The 22716-nt window shown below is 43.9% G+C and overlaps 1 protein-coding gene across 4 annotated transcripts in view; it reads left to right on the forward strand.

Annotated features, from left to right (window-relative positions):
• The window catches only part of zmiz1a (zinc finger, MIZ-type containing 1a), a 121696-nt gene that overhangs the window by 39940 nt on the left and 59040 nt on the right, over positions 1-22716 (forward strand). For all 4 annotated transcript variants that reach the window (XM_052079998.1, XM_052079994.1, XM_052079996.1 and 1 more), the window contains one exon: positions 7755-7829. The gene's annotated coding sequence lies outside the window, so the exon portion shown is untranslated. The remainder of the gene's footprint in view (positions 1-7754; positions 7830-22716) is intronic.

Genomic DNA, 22716 nt, shown 5'->3' on the forward strand with positions numbered 1-22716 from the left:
TATGTTAAAAGTCTTGTTATTGGACAAAAGTGTTGGGGTATGTGGCCTTCATATACAGTAACTTACTTTTAACTTTCAACAAGCTTTTACATTGTTTGATGGGATGGAGTTAAGATTCTTCCACGTTAAACTCTTCCAGTTACAGAACACAAACGGACCTTTCCCAAGTTGTCTGGAAAATATACAAACCCGATAAAGAATTTACTCACGGGGTGAAAGCGACAGGCCCAAAAGTACCTTTTGTCCACACTGCGTACTGCTTAAAAGGAAAGACTAAAAGGGAAGGTTGGAAAGAAGAGTGGCGAGTTCAGTGACAGCTGCGTGCACGTGGTGGATGTGGACGAGCGACTGTCAGAGCAGATATTTCTGTTTAGTGCCGTCTGCCAGAGACGTTCCTCATGTCATCGCTGGGTGCCTGCTGTCACTGGCTAAAACGAAGATCGGCAGTGTGTGTTTGCGCGTGGGGCCATGTGTTTGCGTTTGGTGGTGTGTGAGTGTGCGTGTGTGTGTGCGCGCACGCGCGTATGCGCGTGCCCAAGTGACACTGACAGTGACGGGGAGAGAAACTTGAGCAGCTGTCTTGGGAACGCAGCTCTGCACTGTTGCTTTCATCATCCCAATCCGCTCTAGTCAGATGCTGTTTGGTCACCTTTAAGATGATGTTTGATATCAAATAGGATATAAAATGTCATAGTGTTTTGGTCAAACGCTTGTTGTTGTTCTAGCTTGGTGTGTCCGTCGCACCGAGTGACTCAATTTCTACTTGCCACGTTTCCTCAGCTATGTGGCCGTCCGTCCCTCAAATATTCCAACAAAGGAAAAAAACAGGCAGGAGCTAGCTTAGCTCATAGATGCTAATGTTCAATCGCATACATTAAATAGTTTAAATAATTTACCAAATCAGTAGTGCCAAAGCAGACGAACGCTATCGTGGAGACTTAACATGCGCTGTAAAGGAATTCCCTTTGTAACATTACATTTAAACACATATGGAGAATTCATAACAAGCATTCTAACATGTTTTGGTCACTCCACCATGTTGTGTATAGCCATATTTATTTTGGGAATCGATGGAACCAGTACTCAATTTTTATGTTCAGTTTTATTTTATTTCGTTTCGCCTTTATTTAAGGTTGTTCTCGAACAACTACTTACTCTAGACTCAGCCACCCATCAGCTGTTTCGTAAAGGTACACCCCCAACCACTGTTTGAGGTCTCGAAGTCGATGGTTCTTGTGACATAGATTGTAAGGCAAGCAGAATTTGGTATTTACACTCAACGACTCAGTGGTAGGTGGATAAGTCTGTCGGATGGGTGTAGAATGAGGTACAAACGACATGAAATATGAAGGTAAAAGAAAACTTAGTGTTTTACATTTCCCGGGTCAACTCACAAAGTCGGGCTGCTCAGGGAGACCGTGTGCAACTTGTCAGCGGTTTGTCAGAAAGCTCGCACGCCGGCTTGGAGCTTTCATTTATTTTATCGTTGTACAATGTTTGAATATAGCCGGGCAGCGTACTTATTGTGTAGAAAATTAAAGGAGTAACAGATTAGCCCATCTGGACTCGGAACAATCTGTCCAAATGTTACCGTGTCTCTTTTGCACTCCCGTAATCCATTTTTGCCTGAAGTGTCTTCCTGCCATCGACTGTTGGATTGCAATCGTCTGTTTCTGGAGAGCCGTCGCCTAGATCACAAACATGTGCTTGTGGCCAAGATGGTCACAGTGTGAGGTAATGGAATGTTTAAAAAGAGTAAGAGCATGCGTGAGGAGCACATGCCGCGATCCAAAGAGCTAACGACATTGGCTTTTGAAGAAATCTCCTTCAGTGGGAATCAAAATCAGTCACAGGACAGCTTTGCGGTTGTTTTAAGAGTCGGCATTTCCCGCCTTATTAACGGCACTGACAACGGAATGGAAGGGGATGACGTCGATCCCGCAGTTTTGCGTCAATGCAACTAATATCAGTGCTTTCGTGCTGGAAAGGCAGTTCAAGGGTGTGATGTTTAACACCTGAGGCTCACTCTTCGGTGTGGCTGCACTGCAACCCGTTTAGGCAGCAAACTAGCCAGTGCCAAAGATTCCAAAGATGTGAGTGCGTATTAAAATTTCACCGACATGTTTTGGGACCCGTCCATTTTCAACACCGCTTATCCTGAACGGGGTCGCATGGAGTTGCTGGATCCTATCCCAGCAGGCTCCACCCTGAACTGGTCGCCGGTCAGTCGCATGGCTCACATAGAGACAAACGACCATTGACACCCACATGCACACCGTCGGTGAGGGGGAACGGATCCCGCACACACGTCCGCCGTGTGTACCATTACATCATCAGCGATGAATTTGTGAAAATGTGGTTCTGAATTCTACTACAACCCATTTAGGTTGCAAAGTGGCAAATGCCAAAGATCCCCAAATCGTACCCGCATTGTGTGCCTGGCGGATTTTCCAGTTATGGCAGCAACCCATTCAGGCAGCTAACGCTAACGAACCAATGCCAAGGAAGCCCAAGTTGTCAATATGGAGGTGGTGGCTGATACCATTTCTGCAGCAACCCGTCTAACCAGTGTCGAAGATCCCCGAGTCATTGTTGTGTGTTTGTTGGATACTCTTTTTTTTTTTTTTTGGTTTGTTTGTTTGTTTTAGAAACCTGTTAGAGCAGTAAATGAAGCGATGCAAAACATACCCGGCCTGTACATGTGGTTGATGGATATTTCAATTTCTCATGCAACCCATTTAGTCAGCAGGCTAGACAGTTTACAGCACATCATTCTTTGTAGATAATTAAAAAAAATAGATTATGCCCATTCATGAGAGGGAGAAAGGTTTCTCGTAAAATACTTTTTGCATAATGATTGGATAATTTGATCTACTTCCGTTTCCAATTCACTTTATACCTTCCATGACATTTGCTTCAAGGGAATCTCCCAAACACACACACACACATATTCACACATCCACGGCAACCCGGAGTGTATTCCTCCCCCCCCCCCCCCCCCAAAAAAAAACTCCAAAAAGTCTGTAGCAGTAGTGGTGTGCACAGAAACGCCGTCTGTAATTTAGTGGCAACCATAGCAACATTAGTCCAACTTTAGATTGTGAGCTGCCAGCGTTGGTTTCCCCTGACAGCCTTGTAACCACACACCCGTGTTTATGTTCTTTGGGTTAACACGGTTATCTCTGTACGTAACCTGAGCACTCCACCTACACGGCCACTTGGCATACGGATCTGTGTGTGTGTGTGTGTGTGTGTGTGTGTGTGTGTGAGAACTTGCAGCTGCAGGAGTTGCATCTCTCTCTCTCTCTCTTTCGCTCTTTCTCCAGAATGAGTTGCAGGGACTTGCCAGTATTTTCATTCCCTCTGGAGGCATTTCCGCACACTAACAAAGACCGGCCCGTGCGATGAAACGCAAAGGAAGCAGCCTTTATGAAGGGCGCAAGCCATTTGTGTTTGTGTGTGCGTGCGTGCATGTGCAATGTTTGCACCGCTGACCCCGGCCAACAGTTTGTTTCATGCAAATTTACTTTAGTGCTCAAGTCAAGTTCGCTCCGGGCTTTTGTTTGCTCTGTAACAGGAGGACAAGTCTCCTCTGTCTGGCGTTCAGGAGACAAAGTTGCCTTCTGTTTGCCTCCAATTAACGGCTACAATACCTAGCTTATTGCTTCACTTTTTCGGTTGCACTTCCTCCTGCGATGCTTGCCAGAAGGAAATGTGCTCAGCAAACCCAGGTCGCAATTCTCCAGAGGGTCCGGCTCTGGTAAAGAGATTGAATTGAACCAATAACAGTAGAAAACTATTAAATGTTTTTACAACACCGTTGAACTCAAGTCGTAAAAGTTGAACCCTTTATCCTCACGTCTGCGATAAATAAATGGCGCTTCCCAATCCAGTCCATGCTATGTTTATTTAAGGGCACGTTTTTATGGGGTGGCGTGCTTGAATATTAACTTTTCTCCTCGCCATGCGCCAAGCTTTTGTTTCGGGCGGTTTTGCAAAGCACAATTATGCTCGAGACCGCCGCGCAGGGAGCGAAAATATTTTTCAAGCGGGACAACGGCGCAATCTGGCAAACGCAAAGCCAGCCAGGCTCGTCCGCAGCCCGGGCCCCAGTGACACACGCTGCTGCCCATAAACAGGGATTTGGCCTTCTGGAGAAAATAACCTTGATAATTACTGAGTGCGAAGAGACCTGCCCACTTCAGGAGGGAGGGAGAGCGACAGACATAACCATCGACGCATTCCTCCGTGCTGAGTCATGCTGGTGCCGAGTTTCCCCTCCGTGTGCGCGGGTGCAAAGGGCTGCCGGCGCCACGCTTGTCGGCGAGGACATTTCGGAAGTTCGCGAGAACGCGAACCTCCGCCAAGGCTTTGTCACCTGCAGTGACATTATATGACTGTCCAGAGTTTTTCAGCTCTTAATGCAATCTTGACCGATGACCTGCGGCCTCACTGTCCTGTCCCCGACTTCGTCCCTCCCCTCTTCCTCTTGTTTGGTATTCTTCCTCACCCCAATCCACTCCTAACATCTTCCAACTATGATTAGCGATCCTGTTTTTTTTTTCTTCTTTCTTTGCGTCCTCTGTAACGACTGATGCCTCCCGCGTCCTTGGAAAGATGCCTAATAAGCTTCGACACACACCGCTGTCTCTACGCTCCGTAGGCCTATTCTCCAGCGTCAGCCAGCACACACTCGAGTAAACAAAGCCCCCCCCCCCCCCCACACACACACACATTCACGTACACACACATATGCAACGCCATCCTAGCGTGCTGATAGACCCGCGCACCAGCCCGCTGAGGACGCTGTCGACGCTAGCTCGCTAACGCTGACCTTCCGCGTGCCAATCACAACAAATCCGTTGCCGCCGTTCGAGTACGGCGAGGAAAGAAAACGCGGGGCAAATTGAAAGCAGAAATCCCCCCGTGGTGTGAGACAAGATGAGCCTTGGAATAAATTATTTAGACGGCAGCCTCTCGTTTTCCTGCACGATTCTCGCCTTCTGCTACGTCTAATGGCATCTGTGATGACGCCCAGTGGAGATTAATCCACATGTAACACGTGTGTGTGTGTGTGTGTGTGTGTGTGTGTGTGTGCGTGTGTGTGTGTGTGTGTGTGTGCGTGTGTGGGTCCCGCCCCCCCTTCCCCCTCACCTCGCTTCTCATCCATCCTGTTGTGTGGCGTGATGCTGAAACAAAGGCGCGACAAGGGAATTTGTTTCGTCTTCTCCTTCCTGGGTGTAAATAAGCAACTAAGCGAATCAATGCTTCCATTTGTTGCCTCTCTGATGGTGTCTGCAGGTGCCAAAGGCAGCCATTTTTCCTTGCCGTTAACGGGCGCAAAACGCACCACAAAACCGCAAGCACTTTAATTCTCGCACTGTCAATAAAAAAATAAATAAATAAAACGGCTCACGCAGTTCTCCAAATAAGATGCGATGCGTCTCGCTCTGTGTTTGTCATTCGCATGTAATGTTTACTCTTGAACAGGCCTAAAACAAGAATAAACATTCTATATTTAAACAGCAAAAGGTTCAACCTAACCATTTAAAAAAGCTGCTCGCATAATCTTAATATGTAATGCAAAACTACATAGAGGGGCGAATGGAATTCACCGTCGACATTGCAGTGATTCTAAACCTTCAAACAGCTGTTACCTTAACACACGCAGAGCAGAAATGCAAACGCTTATAACATTTGACATTCCTCACAGTCATATGTTCTCTTTGCTCTGTGGGAACCACGCGATGATTGGAATTAGCACAAGTAAATTGGGGACCTTCTCTGTTTCTTCTTCTTGCTCTTAACTATGCTGCATCCCTCCAAGTAGACCTCAGCATGTTGTGACAACTATGATTAAGGGTGCACAATTTTAAATTCGGACTTGCCAAAGTATTATTAAACTTAGGCTTTACACGATCAGGAGTTCAAAAGCTATCACCAATCAGCGAATTAAAAAAAGAAGAAAAACCCCTCGCCAATAACTGATCAATAATCTGATCAAAAAACGGACCGATCTATCTCAACAACTTTTTTAAAAATTAATGAGTACTATATAAAACGGATAGTTTAAACACAACAGCAGCAGAGACAAATGAGCAGGTGCGACTGTTAAGGAAATGCCAGCAGCAGCTTGTGCGGTCTTGTGTGTGTGTGTGTGTGTGTGTGTGTGTAAGCATCAAGTGTTGTTTGCATTGTAATTATTGCAAAGTGTGCTCACTTGATGAAAGGCATTGGCGGTTGCTTTCATTGTTAAACCATTGGTTCATAATTAATTTTTACACGATTTCCAACCTTATGTGCTTGGAACAAATGGCTTTTCAGCTGTAGTGCTTTCATTTTTATGTTACGGTTTCAAGGTTAGAAAGGTCTATATTAATACAACTTAGCAACGGTTACTTAACATATTTATTAGACCAGAACACAATGTAAAATTTACGTCGCCGTTAATCTATCTAGCTAGCTGTTTACCTTTTATAATTTGTTCTTGAGATTTCCTTTTGAAAAGGTTTGTTCACACCACAACATTTTGAGAATCCCCGATGGCTTACAATTAGCTAACACCGGGAGAAAATGCAAACTGGTTGAGATTTGAACCCAGAACATCAGAACTGTGACATCGACATGCTAACCGCTATGTCACCGTGCTGCCCTTATTTGTTGCAGCCATCTAAAATCTCCTGAAGTCTTCATTTGACAACGGTATTATCTCTAAAGTCAATGTTGATTATGCCTAAGTAAATGGAAAACCATCTAGAGCGGATATAACAAGTCTCCACACCCCTGTTTGACAGTTTTTTTGTGATTTAAAAAAAAATTAAACAAGCTCAGGCTATATTCACACCTCCACGGTTTGGTCTACTTGAAACGCCCCGGGTTCATTCCAGAGAGAATCAACAGTGTCTTTGTGCAACCGTGCGCGTTCCTAAAAGGAACAAATGATCATTTACCAACAGTAATTGTCGCTACTCACTGTATGATTGTCCTTAATTAGCATCTTTATCTTGCAGTAACAATAATGGGCCGAGCGCAAACAGGAACGTCGTCTTAGTGACGGTTCAGTGGCTAAGAGTCAGCGCGTAAACACAGAGAACACACCGAAATGCCAACACAATTGCAACAAAAAAGGGTTCCTAATGAGCGCACGGCTGTCTCTGTGTTTAAGTGCCCCCATCTATATTCCATACACTAGTGTGAAATTACAGTATCAGATCATAGTTGGTTAATTAAAAGGCATATGACTAATTAAATTGGACTGAAGCATTATTTGAGGGGGTGAATAAAGCACGGAGGCGTATTTAGCTGTTAACTGTAATTAAATGCGGGGCAAACGCTAGCCTGTGAAGATACAGTATTTAAGTCGTCCTCGCGGACTGTACAGACTGACAAAATATTAACAATAAAGACGGAAGACGTTGTTCTACTCATCGAGCAGGAAAGATGAAAGCCTGCAGACTTAACTGACAGCTGCTTTGGCAAGTCGACGATACCGGAGAGAAAAAGGGAAGAAAAAAAATAGCAACTCGACGTTTGTCGTTTCAAGTGTTTTAAGTGTGATATTTGTCAGGGATTAGATGTGCACGTTGTCAGCCCTTGTTGCGCGCCTCCAATCTGTCAGAGGCGCGACAGGGGCGCTTTATTACATCTCGATAAACGACGCAACCTGCAGTCTTGTTTGCCTATCACTGAAAAGCACATTGTGTTTTGTCACACGCCTTGATGCACGTCGCTCTTTTCGCTTTGTCTCGTTTCAGAAGCGGGCTTGTGATCGATGAGGATTAAGGTGCGGATTTTGTCAACGTGAAACGCGGGATCACCCTCCTCCACCGGTAAGCATCTTGATTTCACACCGAGGTTTCCAGTCCAAGCTTTAGCTTGTCTGGGGGCGCCAGGAAATGGAGTGCTGGAGTTTTGCCAGCCAGATAAAACACGTGTCCACTTTGAATGATGCTTCACACTGGCGTACTTTGTCCTTGGAGTGAAGAAGTCAGACAGTAATAGTGCCTGCTTGCTTGTAAAGAGTGCGAACAGGATGATTGAATGGAATGAACTTGATTCCAAAATAACCTGCTAGATATGATCAAAAATAAACACTTGCTCATGTTACCTTGTTGCCTTAGTCAGCGGCAAGATTATTCTCCACAGTCTCCACTTTGCTGCAGGGGCCCTCCATCATCTTACACATTAATACAGTTTCCTTTACATGTAGTCCACATCATGACATAGAAATATGCTGACATGTAAATAAACATGTTAGCAGTTAACATATGCTAAATTCGCCTGTTACTGTGCCACAGTCTCCACTTGGCTGCAGCAGCCCAATATGGCAATATCGCAAAATATAAGAGCAAACAAAAAATAGGGGATACAAAAAATTTAAATTAGGTGTGGGTGAGCAGCGATACCAGGTACATGTATTTTTTTGGGTGCCTGTGGAAGCTGCTGATGGGCCTGACCCATAATCTCCCCCCCCCCGCCCCCCCAAAAAAAAAAGATTTACACTGTCAGCCCTCCCCGGTCGTAGTTGCTGCAGCAGTTCTTTGTTTTGTTTTATCTTTGTTTGTTTGTTTGTTTGTTTTTTTGGTCATTGTGTTAGATGAAATTTTATCTTTCAAAAACACTAAATGGATACTCACACTGGTAGTGGTCTGGAAAAAAAAGTGGTATTGAGCATCCTTAAAAAAATATGCTAAAGTTAGCTGTTCCTGTGTCTTAGCTCTGAATATTGCAGTTTTATACTCCACAATCTCCACTTGGCTGCAGCGGCCATCTGTGTCCTCTTCCATAAGATGTGTCATCATGCTGAGCAGAACATTCACAAAACAAAACACACACTAATGCGAGCTTATCTTCTGTCTGTAACTTCATTCCGGAACATGCGGCATTACACTCCATAGTCTCTACTTTGCTGCCGCTGCAGTCCAGATTTTCCTGTAAAATGTGTCTGCTTACTTAATGGAATGTAGTAGGATCTAATATTGATTGCTCGAAATGACAAAAATGAGCACACATGCTAATGTGACTTTATCTTCACTTCATGAGGAGTATTATTTGTACTTCACAGTCTGTTGTGTGCCTTCTTGCTGCCCTCGGTGTCCTCTCGAATCAAAACCCTCTCTGTGCTGACAAGTAAATATAGTTGACATTCCCTTGTTGCTGGCGAGAGTTCCTCCTGATGCCTTCAATGCTGCGTGGTTTTTGCAGTTTCCCGCAGAAGTGGAAAACCGTCTGCTCCATACCGGTATTGTGCTGTGGAAAAGGACATAAAAAGGACACACCCAAGACCAAAATTGAGACTTTTTGCCCTCGCGACCTACCTTATTTTGGGCCGCTTGCAAAATTGTTGACAGAGTAATTTGTGTTTGTGCACAACAGCATCAAAAACGCTGCAAGGTGAATAATTTTTGGTGGCATCTGCACATTGTGCAATATGCTAATGAGGTAAACTGCAAAAGCCAGATTGCCAAGAGTGAGGTGCGGGGCGAGGAAGGGGTGAGGGAGACGCAGAGTGGAAAAAGGGAGGAAAACAGACGGGAGGCCTCCGTAAATTATGGATACAACCTGCGATTTCCAAGAGGAAAAAGAAAGGCGCGGTGAAACCTCAAGTCATGCATATCAGATTATGCATCTACTACATTTTCTTATCATGGTCCATGAGCAATCATGGATTTCAATCTAGCTAGTGTGTGTGTGTGTGTGTGTGTGTGTGTGGGTGATGGTCGCAAAAAGTGGAAGCACTTACACATTCATCCATGTCAAGTCGCGTGTGGCTGAGCGCTCGAGCGTGCCTCCAAGTCATTATGACGTGTGTCCAAAGCCTTGTTGACATTTTTCCGCATTGTTCTGTTGCATTGGGTTTCTTTTGCGTGCGCGAGTCCTCCTAGTCGGGTGACACTCTGCGACCCGTTCGCATCGCGCAGATTATGTTGAAGATACACAGGATGCTGATACTTGCTTCCTTTTAATTAGAGCCATTTTGCTCATTATGTATTTTGCCTGCTTGCGCATTTCAACTAAGCTAAGGTGCCCCCAAGGCAACTTTGAATAATGGATTCATTCTCGAAGAGAGGTTTCTGTTCACTTATATATCTAAAGCCCCGTGAATACCAAAAAGTAAAATCAAATCAAATCAAGGCAGCTCGTTAGGCCATTGGCTCACCTTACAGTGCAAATGTCCTTGGTTTGAATCCGCGGCTTTCTGTGTGGCGTTTGCAAATTCTCCCTGTGCCTGCGTGGGTTTTCCCCGGGTACTCCGGTTTCCTCCCACATTCCAAAAACATTCATGGGAGGTTGAAGGAACACTACAATCCAGACCAAACTAACACATTTACGCTTGCTGGAAATATTACCTCATTAGCTGATTCAAACGGCGCTCCATTTGAGGCACCTCTCAGTTGGTATACAGTGACCTAGAATAAGCTTCCTGAAGAGTGCCGCTCCGTTATTATGACGGTTATCCACTGAGTGGTCGAGAGAGAATTGTCAACACGGAATTGGAGCAAACAAAATGATCCTCTGTAGGGACGGCTTACGGATCGCAATAACATTTTTGATATTCACTTTCCTATTGCTCCGACTTGTAATTAGCCTTTCCAGGAAGAAGAAGACATCATATGCATATGTTAGGGTTGTACTTACATTTTGCTGTCCCGAGTCCAAACCATACCTTGCTAAGGTAGCTGGTAGTGCTTGGTGGAAATTAGAATTTAGTATGACCCCCCTGGTTCCAGACCCGCCTTCCTTCATGGAACCTTCTGGAGATGATGTTCATATTTTCTAAAGGGGAGATTATCTCATTTCCATTCCGCTGCGATGCCCGCAATTCAATTTGGCCTGCCGTGTTAGAAGAGTGTGATGTCTTCTAAGAATTGGACCGCAGCCACACGTTGCACTTTAAAGTGAGATGGGTTCATAAACGATGAAGCGCTCCCTGATCTCGCCCCGCATGTAAATGTGTGTTAATGTGCAAAGTAGGTCATTTATTTGGAGCATAGTGTGCCGCTCTGACACAGTGGGGAATCATTTCGCAGGCAGACATATAGTATCTTCTTGATTGGGGGATTTAGTCTGTTGATATGTTGTTAATATGTGGAGAATAACACGCCAGAGGGAAGGACTTTGGGGGTGAAATGCGATGTGGTGAAAATCACCACAATGCGTCCAGAGGCAGCATCAGTAACCATAACCTCAGATAGCGGCCCGAAAAAAATCAGACAAAATCAGATTACCATACAAACAACTAAGAGGATTAATTCGGATCTCTCTCTCTTTTTTTTTTTTTTGTCCATCAGATGGACATTAAATCTGCAGTCCATAAAATCCCCTTCCAATGATTTTCTATTTGACTTCACAGTCCTCATTTTCTGCTCACATATTTGGACGCCAGCTTTTCTCTTCTGTGTGAACTCTGGCCTTTTGTTCTGCCTGGAGAAATTGCTTCTCTAAACTGGCCTATCGCGTCGCTCTTTAAAAATATCTTGGCGGGGTGTACAAATCTGATCTCCGATCAGATGCCACGCTGCTGCCCGATAAGCTCCGCGCCATGTTATTATCCTGCTTTCCACTCGGCCGTGTGCTGAGGCATACCGGCATTCCCAATTTACAGAATTCGAAGGCACCTTTTATGGAAAATTGACTTTCTTGTATGCAAACAGTTTCGGCTGTTCCTGCCCTCCCTTCCAGTGTGAAATTACAGCCACTAAGTAAATTTTGCCGAATTGTGGCATCATATGCGTTTGGTGAGGTGTCCGCTGCATGCGCCACATGCACAAATCGGCACACTAATTCCATTTGTCGGTTTAGTTCAAGTGCTTCTCCTCAGACTTGCAGGTGAGCTGGAAAATATTTCAGTCGAGCTGACTGTTGAGTACTCAGGCAACGCTTCACCCTCGTTGTCATACCGATTGACAATTTCGAATGAGGGTACAGTACTCAAAAATATATCTTGAAGTGCAACCAAATAACTTTCTCAATGAGTCAAAGGTCATTTAATCAAAGTCGCCACCTGCTTAACCTACTGCAGGGATGTGAGGACAGAATTTGTCATCAGTGCTCCTACACTGTCTCACAACAATGCAATTGGACAAAGGATGTGCAACATACGGACTGAGTTATTTTGGATGATCCATTTTTTTTTAAATCAAGTATAGAAGAGGCACTATCCTAACCTAATAACAAAGGGTTTGAAGGAAGCGTCAAATTGACTACATATTGTAATTTATTTCCCAGTGCAAAGGGATCTCCTGCATATAAATTACCATTCAAGGACAGCACAAAACTACTGGAATATATTCAGTGCAAGACCTCTTTTTGTACATTTATTCACAAAAAATCCACTCACTCAAAGTTTTAATAGTCTTTAGGGTACTATGTTTGTCCTGGATATCATTTCAAATATGGAAAAAAATAATTCGGGCTATTCACATTGCAGTATAAGCTTGTATATGATCCAGTGTAAGCGCAACTAAGACATAACTGCCATCTAGTGGTAAGTGGTGATTATACAACTTAAAACTACAGTCGACTCCTGCATATTTGCAGTTCGGCACATGTGGATTTGCATAATCACATCCCCTCCCCTTCATTTTTTTCTCCCCTTGGATTCAACCCTCCTCCCACACACACACATACACACATTTTTCCATGAAAAATGTGAGTGTGTGTGTTAAAATGAATGTTCATCAGTTTTTTTTTTTAAAGAATCTTTTGGGCCTGCAAAAAAAGAGATTTAATTAATTAATTAAAAAACATTGCGGGGGGGGCTTGGTAGTTGCCCATCCCTGACCTACATTAAAGAGATAAACATATTTTGCTGGTCAATTTAAAGTCTTTTCTACAGTCCGTCTGCCTTTGAACAAGTCCCGTTCTGATGTCATGACTTCGTACGTAAACAAGCTGTTTTGTTCTCTGAATAGTATCACAGCATCTTGCAATTTAACACCATTGTGACATACAGTAGCTTTCTTCTGGTTTTGTGTAATCAGAAATATTGCCATTTCTTACAATTAACTCGTGCAAACCGGCGGCTTTGTTTGCCAGGGTCCCGCGGCATGCGCCGTTTCCTCCTTCGGGGGAGATAAAACACGACTTTATCAGGTTAATATTTCATGAGGCTTAGCAGAAGGAAAGCTTTCAGATGAACTCTTCTCAGGCAACAAACTCGAGCTGATGCTCAGGCGTCGAGCTGATGCTCAGGCGCCGAGCGCGATGCCGCTATGAGGCGCCGCGTGCAAAAAAAAAAAAAGCCCTGCGTTGTAATCGTTCTTCCGCACGCTAATAGCTGTTAACAGATTACATCAGCGCCTTCGCCGATGTGCTTTGATAATGACATTTTTCGCATCTCTCGCGCACGTTGGCCTGACAAAAGGCAGCGTTGGGCCCGTTTAGCCCTTCATTGTAACCAACCGGCTTGTAATCAGAACAAACCCAATCAGCTCTAGAGCATAACCAGCCACAGCGTGACATGTCAAGAGAAGCGGAATTATTTACGAGTGGCGTAATAGGCCCAGAGTGTGTCGTGTCGGCTTTGTATCGCATGTCAGTTGTGTTCCTGAGAGCGCACACACACACACACACACGCATAGAGAGAAAGATGGGAGAGGCAGAGAGTGCCGGGAGTATGAACGCTTCCTGGGCACGAGCGCAACTCCTCATTTCCTCGATGGGGTCGGTCCAAGATTTGCAGTTGGCTCGGCCTTTTGACATGAGAACGCAGACGCACGCACACACACACATACAATGGAATAAGGCGAGTGAAAATGAGACCTCATCTCCTCAAATGTTTTGCCAAAGCGTCTTTGTGTTCTTCACCACACTGCGTTCTGTTCTGGAGCTGTGAGTTTTCATCAGTGTAAAAATCCTTGCGAAATATGAATCTTCTGATTTCGAAAACAGTTTCAGCCATATAGGAAATGATCCCCGCTGGAGGCTGAATGTACTTTCCGAGTCTTTTCTGCCCTCCCTTCATTCACTTTTTGACCAGAATTCTCTGCAGCTTCATCGCCTTCAAAATGGATCCTCTTGATGAGCACTTTGAGCTTGGCAAAGAGGGGAAAATAAAAAAAATCACAGCATCGTCAGGTTGAGTGAGTTTGGGAGGTTGCTACAGCACGGCGATGTTGTCTTTGGATGTTCGGATCATTGTGAGTTGTCCTGTCACAACTTTTGCTTCTTCTCACGCATTGACTGAAACAAATGGAGGATCTCTCAATAGATGTGCCGGTTAATTCTCTGGCCCTCTTAGAAGGGGAAAATTTGTCGTTCGGAATTGAAATAGATCCTTTGTGACACCGGTTTTTGAGGTTTTTTTTGACACCGCCTGGACATAGATAAGCGGTTCGAAGGCTTTTCAACTGTTGCCAAGTCTAAAAGGAATATAACCACAACAAAACGACGGTCTGAGCGGAACGATGATTTTATGCTTCCCAGATGCGACTCACCATTTATCATTCTTAGTTCAAAAAAGCAGCTATCCGTTGCTCATCAAGCAGTAAACCGCTCAAACGCAAATTTGTTCACGAGCGATGATGATGCGCATGTTTAGAGTTGAGTCTTACTGCGGAAACAAAGCAAAGAAAAAAAGGAAAATGTATGTGGAGTGATTTCCTGCATGATGACTGATGAAATTCTTTTGTGCGAGTTGAGAGGTCTTTATGGGTCGAATTATGAATTTGAAAACCTCATCGCTAACCAGCTGTATACTTTCTATTTTTAGGGTTTTATGACCCCCTGATTACTTTGACATCCCAAACCAATAACTAACCAATAATGTTTTTATTTTTATTTTTATTTTTTTGGGCGGGGGGACAAGGGAGACAATTTGAAGCCTCTTCTGTGGTCTTGTGTTGCTGCTCGGAAACAAAAGACCATTTTGGCCAAATCGGGACTGACATCACTGGCAACAGCTGCGGGCTGCATGAACTTGTGCATGTTTACGTCTTTGTGCGTTTGTGTGTGCGCGCATGTGTGTGTTTGTGTAAGTGTGTTACTGTCTGTCAAGACGGGGTGACCTGATTGCTCAGCTGAGCAGTGAGGGAAGACCCAGCCTTGTGTTGTCAGAATCGCACCATTAAAAAAACGCTCGGGATCGGGCCACAATGCTCTCTCGTCGGCTGGCGGCCCCCTCCCCACCAAGAGACACACACACATGCACATGCACTCACACACTGTGGCACTCCTGACCATGCCAAAACAGATTTGGAGAGGAAAAATGATCCACTGCTGCATCAGCTTGCAGCTATAACGCAGTGAGTCAGGCCAAATCCTGTTAAAAGAGCCTTTATCCTTATTGCTGCAAAGATAAGACTCCCTTTCCTCCTCTGCATGCATTTTGTATTCAGACACACTTCCTGTTCATTTAAAAAAATAATATTTATTTTAATTTGATGTTTGGGTATGTAACCAATATCATATTTGAGTTGAAACTGACCTTTACCTCTCCCAGATCTGCAACCGTTTATTCCTCAAAAGTCGAATAAAACTCGGAGTTAGCTCAGTGAATATCTGAGGTCGTAAGTTGGCAGACTTGTGTTTTTTTGACGATTTTAAAATAGTCATCTGCAAAAATGACCTGCATTTGCAGATGATTAAAAAAATGCGTTGAGAAAAGATTTACAAGAGATTATTTTAGAATAAAATTTACCTTTGACATTAGTAGAATAGAATTAAAGTAATTGCAATTATTAACCACCAATGTTTTTGAGTGCATTTAAATTGAACCCTTTCATGCACCCTGTAACCTGACAACATGAGAAGCTGTCCATTGTCGTAGTAGCTTTCCCTGAAAGGGTTAAAATAATTAAAAAAAACATTTTAAAAGACCAATTTTATGGGTGGGGTGGGGGGTCGGGTTGGTGCTACAAATGACCCACATCACATGCTTTGCAACTCTAAAGCATTACCATCACAAGTGTGTCGTTCTTCAATACCACCACCAGTAGGTAGTGACTTCAAAAAAATGGAATGACAGCCATAGAGCGGGAAATTGGCTTTATTGCAACAACAACAACAATAGGAAAATTGAAAGGGCCCTGGCGCAATTCTGTGGCGTTTGTATGTTCTTCCTGTGCTTGTTTGTGTTTTTGCCATGGCCTTGCTGTACTAGAAAAGGGGTGGGTGGCCTCATCATTGAGACCCCCCCCCCCCCTCACCACCCCCTATTTTAGGGCTGAAGCAACACAGTGTGTGAGAGGCTCTGCTCCTCTTAATGAACTGTGAGAAGGAAACGAGCACGCTTCCATACATGAGCACATTAATCATGTGTATCTGTTTACATCCACGTGGCGCAGTTCATCTAATGAATGTGCCAGCGGACCCTTCAGCGATAGCCGCCATCTTTTCTTACAGCTCCCACGTGGCGCATCCTCTCGTAATTCTTGCTCTGGGGCTCCCCCTACAGCTGTAATTTACTTGTAAGCAGTGATCGCAGCAGGAAACGCGTGCAATTGTTAACCGGAATTGAATGTAAATTATGGTATAATGTACAGTATATTGTTCTGACATTCCTTCATGTCTATTCATTCTTCGAGTTTTCCCTCATTAGGGTGATGTGCTATCCCAGATGACTTAAGGCACGTCATCTCATATAATCAAACAAGCGTTTTACACGTGTACAAATGAACCATTTAAAGTCTTCAAATGTGCATGGTTTTGAATGTCGGAGTTGAGGGTTGGATGTCTTAAGTGGCTTTTGTTGTTGTCGTTGTCTACAGTGTGATGAAAGTCAAGTGAAAGTTGATCATCGATGACATCTGTGACATTTTTCAGCTCAGCCTGTTTTGCGTTGAGGAACAGTTTAATGCAAAAATTCATCTTACCAATGCGGTAATTATAGATGTGATAATTATTGGGAACCCTCCGCATGAATTTGTAATAAAGTAACTGGAGAAAAACCCACCCAAGCACAGGAAGAACATTCAAACTCCACACAAGAGGGGTTAAATTGAGATTAAACCCAAGCAAAACATATTTCGTGGCTTCCCCCACAAAAAGTGTCCTTGACCAAATGTAAAATACAAATTTGCAACAAATGATGAGAAACACTTGATGCCAGTGTGCGCAAAGCATGACACAAAAATCCTCGCGCTGCAGGTGTCTTGCTGGGCGTTTGGTGCATTTGCTGTGTTTATGTCTGCTTTCACCTCTGTGTGGAAAAAAGCAAAAGGCTCGAATTTCAGCCGCGGGTCACCCGTGAGGCTCCGGGGCCTCACGGGGTCAATCTGGTGTTCTGTTGACGCAAAGGGGGGCGAGGATGCAGGGAAGGGGGAGGTTAGGGTCTTGTCTAGCCAGACGACCTCCAGACTCGCACACGAAAATGCTCAAGAACACAACGCTTTACAACTAGTGGTGGGACTCGATTACGAAATAATCTGGTTAATTTGAGGCTTTTGTTTGTAACCCAATGTTGATAATCATATTTTAATTTAATTTTTAAGAATAGAAAGATACAAGAAGTGTAACAACAGTGACAAATGACTGCCAAAAGAAGTCAATCGAAAGACGAGACCGCATTCCAGCCGTTATCTGGAGGAGGAATGTTAAAGCTATGCTAATGCTAGCAAAAAAAACATTGCGCTTCTGTTAGCTGTTTAATCCTTCACAGCAATTCTCACAGAAAATTACTCACAGTTCTTTATGTGCTTGTGTAAAGAACTATGTAACATGATCTGCTTCATTAAAAAAAAAGGACAATTTCAGTAAACAAAAACAAGCAATTATGTATGTACAAATGCTTTTGCTTCATTGTTATGGATCTGCCAAATTTAGGCTCAGTAAGAGAAGTTCCATTTCGTTGGAATGCAGAAATACAAAAGCATGTTTTAAATGTAGTATTTCAAAATGAAAATGTCCCTTTAACATGACTTAGCACCGTTATTTTCATTTGTTTCATTTGGGCAACGACTGATTACCTAATTAGTTTCAGCTTTAAAATGAGCATCTCTTGATTAAATGGCAGCCGCTAAATATTTATTACTCTCCGGATGAGCCATTAAAATTAAGCACCATAGCGATGATCAAAATGAAAATGTATTTATACTGCACTGATCTCAGGTTTGGAGTGAACAAAAGACACTTGCTGCTGTCGTGTTGTGTCGAGAGATGTAATGCGTAACAGCTGCCCGGATGATCTTAACATGTTGGAAAACAGTCCAAGCGCTAAGAGTTACGTAAGGCACGTTGTCTGTCTTTCCTATTTGGTTTTTACTCCTTTTGACCCCCGTCTCCACAGTACCTTTTCCTTAGTCAGGAACAGGGCAAGTTTTTTTTTCCTTCCCCTGAGCGTGCTATCCATTATACATTCATGTTTCTCTTACATGTTTCCTGTGAGTCTACCTTGAAATGTCACAATGGTTCCATGTCATCAGGGCTTGAGTTTTTTTTTTCCACCTTCCACCTTTTTCCACCCTCATTTATTGTTTCTTGGGTGCTCGTCGTTTTTGTTTTAGAACGACCCTACTGATGTCTTTGAGATTTCTGCATTTGCATTTCTCGATCAAAGGTGGTACTTTGTATGCAAAGATTGAAGATACGTGCCGATTAAGTATCGGTTCATGTCATGTGGAAAATGTCCAAAGGAGATGTCCTCCATCTCACCTCGAGTCACGGGCCACTTTTGCTTTCGATTATTTTAAGGGCTCCTTAATCTCCTGTCAGATGCTGCCGTTAAGTTTTTGGCGGTGACGTGAGGTTGACAGCTGTCGCGGTATTTTCGGGACGCCGCGGCGCTCACATGCTTCACGGCGCGGCATCAGATTCCTCTTTGTCACTTGGCCGTCAATAACGATGATGCATGACGACTTTTGGGTTGGGTTATTTTTTTTCTTTTTTTTTTTCCCAAGTGCATCATTTACTGAAACAAAACAAAAGTAGAAATCACAATCAGAGAAGAGAAAATGTTGTTTTAACACTTGACAGTGTTTGATTTTCTGATTGATTGTTGTGTTTGTTTTTTTTGTTTTTTTTTTTTTTGGATGTTGTAATCAATTTGCTCCTCTGATTAGGCCGAGCTGCCATTTGATGAAAGCTTCTTCCCGCAGGCTCCTAAGCAGACCGACAGCATGCTTTGTCTACTTTGTCTACTGCTTTTTCATTGACTTTTGGTGATTTTTGTAGGACGGCCGTCACATAAGGGCGTTTGTAGTGACAAAGTGGAAAGGTGTGATTGATAAGACGGCGCAAAACATTTTTATTCATGTAGCGCTTTCGCAAATGATGCAGCTGCAACAAAGCGCTTTGCAGAACATTGACATGAAACACCCAAAGCTTGAAGACAATCGGATACATTTTCCAGAAGGAGTTTGTAAATATGCGGCCCAGTGGTCCCGTGGTTAGCGCGTCGACCTCAAAGTGCAGAGGTTTTGGGTTCGATCCCAGCTCCGGCCTTCCTGTGTGGAGTTTGCGTGCCCTCCCTGGGCCTGTGTGGATTTTCTCTGGGTACTCTGGTTTCCTCCCACATCGCAAAAAACATCCATGGCAGGCTGATTGAACACTCCAAATTGTCCCTCAGTGTGAGTGTGAGCGGGGATGGTTGTTCATCTCTCTGTGCCCTGTGATTGGCTGGCAACTGGTTCAGGGTGTCCCCCGCCTACTGCCCGCTGGGAAAGGAGACAGCTGGGATAGGCTCGAGCACCCCCTCCCCTGCAGCCCTTGAGGATAAAAGGGAATCTGAAAATGGATGGTTGGATGTAGTTGGTTAATATATTACCTCTGTAAAAGGCCCAAAATGTCGAACAAAATGAATTCATAATGGCGGACATCTTTTTAGGTTTAGCATCTAGTTCCAGACTTTTTTTTTGTACAAGAGCATTTTTACTGAATTTTAGTTTTTATTGAATTGCGCAATTGCTGTCTTGTCTTTCTACTGGTATGACTTCTATGATGTTAAAACAGTTGCCTGTACAGTTCATAAAGGTTTTACAATTGGGGGGTGGGGGGGGGTGATGACTTTGGAGGTTTCACCGTACCTGAAGTGAGCTCTGCATTCTGGTCATACATGCACTTTTGTGCATGCTAGTGTGAGAGCATGTTGGCAAGTAATGAGGCGGCTATGATTACCTGCCTGCTTCGTTTCAAGTGGCAGCCGACCGCAAACTTTGTGTGTGTACATGTGCTTGTGTGTGTGCTTGTGTGTGTGCGTGCGTGCACCCCCTTAGCTTGTCTTTGTGTTTGTGTGTGTGTATCGACCCGTCTTTGCAATGGAGAAACGCACAAATCAATGAGTGCTGTTTTCTCTCCTCCAGCAGCTCCGTGTTATCGGCAAGAATACAGAGCACACATCGCAGTGCGCACGGCACACACACACACACGCACACACACACACACACACACACACACACACACACACACACACACACTCATCGCTAATGTCCACTGCACCCACACCACAGGAGATGAGGCTAAATTACAAGTTAGCTTCATGTAATCGGTAGACAAATGGTCGGCCGGCTCCTTGTTTCTGCAGCTGTAAAGTTTATTATTCTTCGCTGAAACGAGGCCGCCAAGAGAGCGAATAGAAGCCTCATCCGTTATGTTGAGCAGTATTAGCAACGTGACCAACAAGTGTTGATTCAGCCGCTCGGCGGTTCATTCCATCTCAAGCCTCCAGGGGATGACATCAAGCCCATTTTCATTGTTGGCCCCCCAACCCCCCCGCCCCCTCACGCTCTTCCTCGTCGTCCGACTGCATGATTGGGATTACGGGCGGCCAAGGGAGGAGGATGAGAAGGCGAGATGAGATGAAGTGGGTCGGTCTGTCTGCCGCCACAAAATAGAATTCATTCGTCTGATCCAGATATTTCGGCTCCGTGCTGTGTTTTGCGCAGAGGCTGCTGGGCAGGAGTGGCGCGAGACCCCCTTCGCTCGCCAGCGCGATGGCGAAACCACTGGCCATTATTTGAACTTTGCCATTTCGTGCCATTTTTCCACAACTTTAACACAGTTCCCAGGCTGTCTCACTACAACGTTTATGACATGCTTTGGTTAAAAATATCCCAAGGGTCATGACTTATCACTGTCTCTTAACCACCCTGTTAAAATAACAGTTTTTTTTTGGCGGGGGAGTGGGGGCTGCCTTCTTCTACTTGGTGGCATGCCAAAGCAAGTCCTGATTGGATGATGTAGGATGTTACTGAAGTATTTAATTCTTTTTTAAAAATGCTGTAATAATGATGAGTTGGACATCCAATCGCACGGTTTTTCGATGTAGCTTTACGCGTTGAGGTGATTGTGGTTTCATTTAGAATCTAAATGCGATATAAAACATAAATGTGGACACTTAAACCCTAATGGGTGCAGGTGTTAAAAAAAAAAAGCAAAATGTTTTCCTCCACTTTCTGTCTGTGTCCAAGATTTGATTTGTGAACGTATCACACGAATGAATGACTCTCAAGTCGAACGCTGCTTTAAAAAGTGTCATCTTATGACCCTGATAAATTCCAAATTGTTTTTCTGTCCACATTTTAACGTTAAATATATATATTTTTTAAATAGCTGTAATAACTGTCATCTGTAATTGTGATTGATCAGATTTTAGCATGTTTAATCATGTCAATGTCCACTGTCCAAATTGAATCCTTCAAATTTTCTGTGATCCATGAAGGAAAGTTCGAACACCCCAGATGTCGAAACTGAGTGGCTGAAGAAAATTAGCCATGCTTAAAGAGACATTTTCTGGTAATAATGGGAAGGAAAAAAAACACGACTTGTGTAATTTGACACTTAATGGATGGGCAAGCGCTCCAGGGACTACAATGTTTGTATGTACGCAGGATGAATGAAATGTCATTTAGTTCTTGTGTGACATGATTGAATCTTTTCTCATGAGAATTGAGTAGGATTTGCTTCACTAAAGGTGTGGGCAGCCTCAGAAGTAAACATTGGCAATTAAATAAATGCAGAAATTTAGTACATCTAGCGTCTGGGTTCGAAAGTGGCTGCGCCCAAACTCCAGTCATGGGAAAAATTAGGACAGATCTATTGCAATGAGTTGTTTTGCTTTGTTTTAAAATGAAAATAGTGTGTAGAATTAATGATGAAATAAAAATGAGTAATAAGGGGTTTAACATAATAAGCGGTCTGTCTACCCAAAGGAATTTGGAACACTTTCTTGAAGCAATTTAAAGATAAAGGCAAATATTGTCTCTCAATTGAAGCGTGTTCACTACGGTTGGTGAAATTTGTCATGGGGGATATTTGGTCTGAGCGCATCTGGTTCGTGTATGAGCAGCTGGAAAATCCAGTTCAAACCCAATAGGGTGCTTGATTTTTTATTTTGGTATGAATTTCTTTGAAACATTTGACAAGCTTGGCGGGTGTTGTTGGATGTACTCGGTGGTGTTAACACAAAGCCCACAGCCAAGTTAAAGTATGTAATATAGAGTAGTATTTCACTGGAGTCAGCTCATTATGGCCTCTGCACTGAATCCGATGTGCATTCCGGCGCTAAATGATGCATGAAGTACCCGAGTATTAGCCCGTGACACTGTGACATTGTGCAGGCTGAAGGATTATTGGGCAGAGCAAACAGCAGCTTGCAGAGGGGACGGGCTGAGGTGACATCGGGTCCTCCTGTAGCCTTCGCGCGAGCTGGATGTTAGCGGGCTTGATGGATGTGTCCCGGGCTGTGGACCTCAAGGAGGGGGGAGCGGGAGGTCCCTGAAGGAAGCAGCGAGAAAAGCAAGAAGCCTCATCATTCATCAAACTTAGCTGTCTGCCTGCTTC

Source organism: Hippocampus zosterae, chromosome 11 (assembly GCF_025434085.1).
Source record: "Hippocampus zosterae strain Florida chromosome 11, ASM2543408v3, whole genome shotgun sequence".
Classification (NCBI taxonomy): domain Eukaryota; kingdom Metazoa; phylum Chordata; class Actinopteri; order Syngnathiformes; family Syngnathidae; genus Hippocampus; species Hippocampus zosterae.